Below are 7,428 nucleotides of genomic sequence, written 5' to 3' on the forward strand. Positions count from 1 at the left end.
AACTTCCAATTGGTACGTATGCATGGCTTTTGAATCTGCATGTTAGTTTTGCCTTGTACGTGACTTTGTCTTTTGGCATTCAATGCATGGCTTCTTTCATATATGCATCTTTTGTCCTTTATGCCATGGAGAAATATAGAATCCGTGTATGTAGGATTCTACCATCTAAAAGTACAATAGTTATATATATAATATAATATAATTATCATATATTATATATTGTACTTGGAATTGATGCATGGCTTGGTCATTTGTCTTGCATGGATATAGTCCACTTGCATGCATATAGATATAGGATTCTATTTGCTTATAGAATCCGTACATTGTTGTTCTTGATGGCCATAAATTATATATATATATATATATATATATATAATGTAATAAATATATATTACATATATTAATTTGTATATTATATTATATTATATATAATATGAATTTTTATATGTAATAAGAGTTTTTATTACGTTATATATATTTATATATGTTAATGCTAGTTTAATGAAATTTATTCCTAATTAGATTAGGATTATATTTTTTCACGTGTCTAGCATTATTATCATTATTGATCTTAAAAACCTTTATTTTAAAATATCTAGTGGGAGAGAGATTCAAGGGTTGGATCTCACGGCCTCCATTGTTGGTTCATAGTAGTGTGAAATATATACTTTGTCTTTGCCTCGAGCTTAGCATTCTATGCGGAGAGTATTTATTTCATGGTCCTACAAGATTGAATTTCTTGGTTTATAGTGGTTTGATAAACACCTTGTCTTAGCTTCGAGCTTTGCATTCCATACGGAGGGTGTTTTATTATGGTACTACAAAATAAGCCTGTTAAAGGGATAAAATGTGGTTACACATAATTCTAGACAATGGTATACACTAGACTAAGTATTATAGTATCCTCTATGCTGAGTTCTTACTATTATTACTTAGAGGCTAAATATAAAACTGCATATTATTAGTGTTTGATAAGAGTTATCATGATAGCACTAATAATGAGAATAGTTCTCAATCAATTATAGTATTTTATGTTCACTCTATGCTGAGGGATATTGAATATGAGATTGGATTGTCGTTGCATATGTTATTTTATGGTTTTATTAAGGTTCCATATTATATGCTTTTATGCTAAATTGATATAATGTCCAATTTACTTATTATATTCATGTTTATTATTTTCAGATTTTGTCATGGCATCATTTAGCCCACTTGTTTCTATTCTTAACCAAAATAAACTGACTGGATCCAACTATGTTGATTGGAAAAGAAATTTGGACATTGTTCTTACTGCTGAAGAGCACAAATATGTGCTTACTCAACCATATCCTAACTTTCCTTCATTAGATGCTCCTCTTGAGGAAAAACAACGATATGATCGTTGGCAGAAATCTAATGAGATGGCCAAGTGCTACATCCTAGCATCTATCTCAAATGTTCTACAACATCAAATGCAGGATGTAGAACTTGCTTCGGACATAATGCATAGCCTGAAGGAGATGTTTGGTGAGCAAGGTCGTTCTACAAGGCAAGAAACCATGAGGCAAATTTATAATACCAAAATGGCTACAGGAAGTTCAGTGAGGGAGCATTGTCTTAGGATGATTGCTAATCTGAACACATTAGAAGCTTTAGGTGTCGACATTGATGGAGAATCCCAAGTGGATATGATACTCCATTCACTACCAGAATCATTCAAGGAATTCAGACTCAATTATAATATGAACAAAAAGATTTATTCTTTGTCTGAATTAATGAATGAGTTAGTGGCGGCGGAAGACATCCCTGGTACTTCTAGTGTTAAAGCCAATGTGGGTGAAGTTTCTACTTCTCAACCTAAGTCGAAAGGCAAGGGTAAGAAGAAGAAGAAGAAGGACTTCACTAAGAAAGATGGCAAAAAAATTGCCTTAGGGGTTGTCAACAAAGGAAAGAAAACCAAAGGAAAGTGTTTCCATTGTGGTGAGAAAGGACATTGGAAGAGGAATTGTCCAACATTCAAGGCTGCCAAGAATAAGGGTATGAAAAGTTCATTTCTTGTTGAAATATGTTTGGTACAGAATCCAACAGATTCCTGGTGTGTGGATTTAGGTTGTACTAATCATATCTGCAATTCTTTGCAGGGGTTCCAGGAGACCAGAAAGTTAAATGAGGGAGAACTATTTCTTACTTTAGCTGATGGGAGCAAGATTCCGGTTGAAGCTGTTGGAGTGTTTAATTTGTGTTTTAAGTCTAGATTTTTAATATTGGAAGACTGTTTGTATGTACCTAATGTTCGTAGGAATTTAATTTCTACAACTTACTTAGGTAAACATGGATATTGTGTTATCTTGAAAGACAATGTTGTAATAAAGAAGGATAAAGTGTTTATCTGTTCTGGCAATATTGTGGATGGTCTTTATATTTTAACTCCTGATAAGCATGAATTATACAATTCTGAATTAGATAGTAACTCTCATGTAAAATCATTAAAAAGAAAGTTTCCTTCTACTAGTGATGCATATCTATGGCACTTGCGTTTAGGTCATATCAATTCAAGTAGGATTCAAAGACTAATCAAAGATGGACTTTTACAGCCCATGGACTTTGATGGTTTTCCAGTTTACGAATCTTGTTTGGAAGGTAAGATGACCAAACGACCTTTTAATGCAAAAGGTAGAAGAGCCCAAGATTTGCTAGAACTAGTACATTCAGATGTATGTGATCCTATGTCAATTCAAGCAAGAGGTGGCTATGAGTATTTCATTACTTTCACTGATGATTACTCTAGATTTGGTTATCTATACCTAATGAAACGGAAGTCCGAAGCCTTTGAAAGGTTCAAAGAGTTTATGGCTGAAGTTGAGAATCAATTGGGTAAACACATAAAGGCCATTCGATCTGATCGACGTGGCGAATACCTTTTTGGTGATTTCAAGGATTACTTGACTGAAAATGGGATCATATCCCAGTTGACTGCACCTGGAACTCCACAACAAAATGGTGTAGTAGAAAGAAGGAATAAGACTCTTTTAGATATGGTTAGGTCCATGTTGAGTTATTCGACTCTACCAATTTCTTTTTGGGGATATGCCTTAAATACTGCAATGTATCTTCTGAATTTAGTACCTTCGAAGTCTATTCCTAAAACACCTGTAGAGTTGTGGAATGGATGTAAGCCTAGTATGAGACATCTCCACATTTGGGGTTGTCCAGCACATGTGTTGAAAGGAAAGTCTGACAAGTTACAGTCTAAAACAGAAGTGGTATTTTTTGTAGGGTATCTAAAAGGAACAGTTGGAGGTTTATTCTATAGTCATAAGGATAAAAAAGTGTTTGTTAGCACAAATGCCAAATTCTTGGAAAATGACTATATGAATAATTTTACTCCAAGAAGTAGAGCTGTCTTGGCTGAAATGAATGTACCTGTAGTTGAACAACCAATGGATGAAACTAGGGATGATGTGACTGTATTAGATACACCACTAGATACTACTCATGAGATGTCTAGTACACAGGTGCCTCGTCGTAGTGGGAGAATTGTTCGGCCTCCTATAAGATTCGTAGGTTTAGGAGAAACTTATGAGGCTATCTCAGAAGAGGCTGAATCGGATCCTTACACTTATGATGAAGCAATAAATGATATAGATGCACATCATTGGGTCCAAGCTATGAAATCTGAATTGGATTCTATGGATTCCAATCATGTATGGGATCTTGTAAAGGCGCCTAACGGCATTAAACCTGTTGGTTGCAAATGAGTTTACAAGAGAAAGAGAGGGATAGATGGAAAGGTTGAAACCTTTAAAGCAAGACTAGTGGCGAAAGGGTATACACAAAAAGAAGGTATTGATTATGATGAAACTTTTTCGCCAGTAGCCATGCTTAAATCTATCAGAATTCTCTTATCCATTGCTACTCATTATGATTATGAGATTTGGCAAATGGATGTCAAGACTGCATTTCTTAATGGCAATCTTGAAGAAGAAATATACATGTTGCAACCAGAAGGTTTCATAGCGAAGAACCAAGAGCATATGGTATGCAAGTTGAATAGATCCATTTATGGACTTAAACAAGCATCTAGGTCATGGAACATCAGATTTGATCAAGCAATCAAGTCATTTGATTTTGAACAAAATCTTGATGAACCATGTGTGTACAAAAGACATCGAGACAAAGTAGTAATGTTCTTAGTGCTTTATGTTGATGATATTCTACTCATTGGGAATGATGTAGGGGTAATGTCATCGGTTAAAGTTTGGTTGTCAAGCCAATTTGATATGAAGGACTTGGGTGAGGCTAACTTTATTCTAGGGATCAAGCTTTAGCGAGATTGCAAGAATAAGATGTTAGGCTTATCACAAGCTGGATATATAGATAAGGTTCTAGAACGGTTTAGCATGCAAAACTCCAAGAAAGGATTACTTCCTTTTAGACATGGAGTTCCTCTGTCTGATGACCCAAGGCCTAAGACTCAAGAGGAAGAAAATATGATGAGACAAGTTCCTTATGCTTCTGTAGTGGGAAGTCTCATGTATGCCATGCTTTGTACTAGACCAGATATTTGTTATTCAGTTGGCATGGTCAGCCGATATCAATCAAATCCAGGACCAAAACATTGGCAAGCTGTAAAGCATATTCTCAAGTATCTTAGGAGAACGAGAGATTATATGCTTGTTTACCATAGTCAGGATTTGATTCCTATTGGCTATACAGATTCAGACTTTCAATCAGATCTAGATTTCAGAAAATCCACTTCAGAATGTGTTTTCACCTTGGGAGGTGGAGCCATAAGTTGGAGGAGTGTTAAGCAATCTTGTATTGCGGACTCCACCATGGAAGCCGAGTACGTTGCTGCTTGTGAAGCAGCAAAGGAGGCTGTTTGGCTCAAGAAATTCCTCTCTAATCTTGGTGTTATGAGAATGGAGCAAGTTCCCATCACGTTGTTTTGTGACAATAGTGGAGCGGTTGCACAATCTAAAGATCCAAGGAATCACAAGAAAGGAAAGTACATTGAGAGGAAGTACCACATCATTCAAGACATTGTTGCTCGTGGAGATGTTGTGGTAGTAAAGATTGAAAGTGCAAATAATCTAGCAGATCCCTTTACCAAAGCCTTGCCTCAAAGGACTTTCGAGTCACATTTGGAGGGAATGAGAGTTAGATTAGTACACAATAGTCTTTAGGGCAAGTGGGAGATTGTTAGAATTTGTGCCCTTAAATCCTATTGTATGATGCTATATATGATAATATGTATGACATTATGTATGACATGATGTATGACTTAATATTGTGTTTGATAAAGTTATTTTATTATTATCCAAAATAATGGTAACATGAATATGGGACATTATCATATAGTCCATGAGATACATTGTATGTGATTTATGTGAAAAGAAACGAAAGATGTAAATCACAAGTTCTTTGTAAACTCAGAATTTATAGTTCGTAGTCGGTGATGAAATTGGGCATTTCATCTGCGAAGACTATAACGTGTCAACTAAGATGATTTTTCTTGATCATGGAAGTGGAAACTTCTAGTTGATATGTTGATATGTTTTAAGAGTTAAAATATATTGAACAAGACCGCTGTGAGATTTATTATTTTCCTAACGACTGTCAAATGAATAATAAATCTCACGACTTCTATTTGCATGAACTCTTAATCCTGAGAGAATAATGGACCTGATCATGAAGTGTAGGTTGCTTTGATATATCAGGAGTGAGATTTGAAGTGACGGTCAAAACCTCAGTATGTTGGGCAGCCACATTTAGTGTTAATGGAACATATATTCTCAAGATGGAATTCATAGTCTCTTGATGGTGATATAAAATATTCCCTTGAGATAAGTTTAATGGTTTTAGTTATTCAGAGAGTTAGGCCTAACCACTTTAGTAAGAAATTACTAAAGTATATATTTATGAAATTGGATTTCATAAATATATAATGAATAACTTTAAAGAATTAAACCGGGTACTCAAGGATAAGATGTAGTAATTTACAAAGTGGCAGTCTACATTTATGACTTTGTGTGACTACGAATATTTTATGAAAGGGTTACGTGTATAATAAAGTCTTGGGATATAATTTATTAATAAGGCCTAGAGTGTAATTATATTTATATAGTGGTATTAAATATAATTAATGGTAACTTTGGACTTGTCAAGAGTTGACGGAAAAGCACAAGGCCCATTGGAGCTAGTGTCTTATTGGTCCCTTTTGGTCCCACTCCAAGCCACACACTAAAGCCCAATTGGAAAGGCCCAATAGGCCATCCCAATTAGATAATCAGTTAGTTATAAAGGGAGAAACATACAGATTTTTTATGAGATTAGATTAGAAAAGAAAAAGAAACGGTGTGTGAAAGAGTGTGAGAAACACTTTCATTCTCCCTTTGAAAACTGATTGAGAGACCACACATCTTGGGTGTAAAGTGGAATTGGAGTGAAGATTAAAAGTGTTCCCAAGTGCTTCTAATCTTTGTTTTGAATTTATCCACACCAAGGTACGTATCTTGTTCTTAAATTCTAAAATTTACATTGTGCACGTTATCAATCATGAATGAAATAGATCCTAGTTCGTTGCTTCCGCTGTGGGTTTTGTATGAAATACAAAACCAGAATTTTTCCTTCATAAGGTACACCCTATAACTCCCACATCTCCTAGAAAACACGCTTGCAAATCATATTTAAATCATTTTGGTCTTTTTACTTTTATTTTCTTTGCATATTTTCTTTTTATTAAGCAAACCATGCATGGGTATATAAAAGAGAGAAAAAAAATACCCAATTATGTTAAGCTTTTGACATTACACTTTTGCTATACCGCAGCATACAGATGTCATTGACATTGCACTTTTGCTATGCTGAAGCATACAGTTTCATATTGTTGGGGTTTATGCCCTAAAACCCAATTTATTGGCATGTATTTAATAATAAAATTGTTTAATTATATGAGACTATCTATAAATGAACTAAGACATTATCATAGTCCATGAGATGCATTGTATGTGATTTATGTGAAAAGTCACAGAAGATATAAATCACAAGTTCTTTGTAAACTCAGAAGTTTAGTTCGTAGTCGGTGATGAAATTGGGCGTTTCATCTGCGAAGACTATAACATATCAACTAAGATGATTTGTCTTGATCATGGAAGTGGAGACTTCTAGTTGGTATGTTGATATGTTTTAAGAGTTAAGACATATTGAACTGGACCGCTGTGAGATTTATTATTCTCCTAACGACTGTCAAATGAATAATAAATCTCACGACTTCTATTTACATCAACTCTAAATCCTGAGAGAATAATGAACCTGATCATGAGATGTTGTTGCTTTGATATATCAGGAGTGAGATCTATTAGTTACGGTCAAAACCTCAGTATGTTGGGCATCCGCATTTAGTGTTGATGGAACATATATTCTCAAGATGGAATTCATAGTCTCTTA

This window comes from Castanea sativa, chromosome 3 (genome assembly GCF_040712315.1).
Source record: "Castanea sativa cultivar Marrone di Chiusa Pesio chromosome 3, ASM4071231v1".
NCBI classification, from domain to species: Eukaryota; Viridiplantae; Streptophyta; class Magnoliopsida; order Fagales; family Fagaceae; genus Castanea; species Castanea sativa.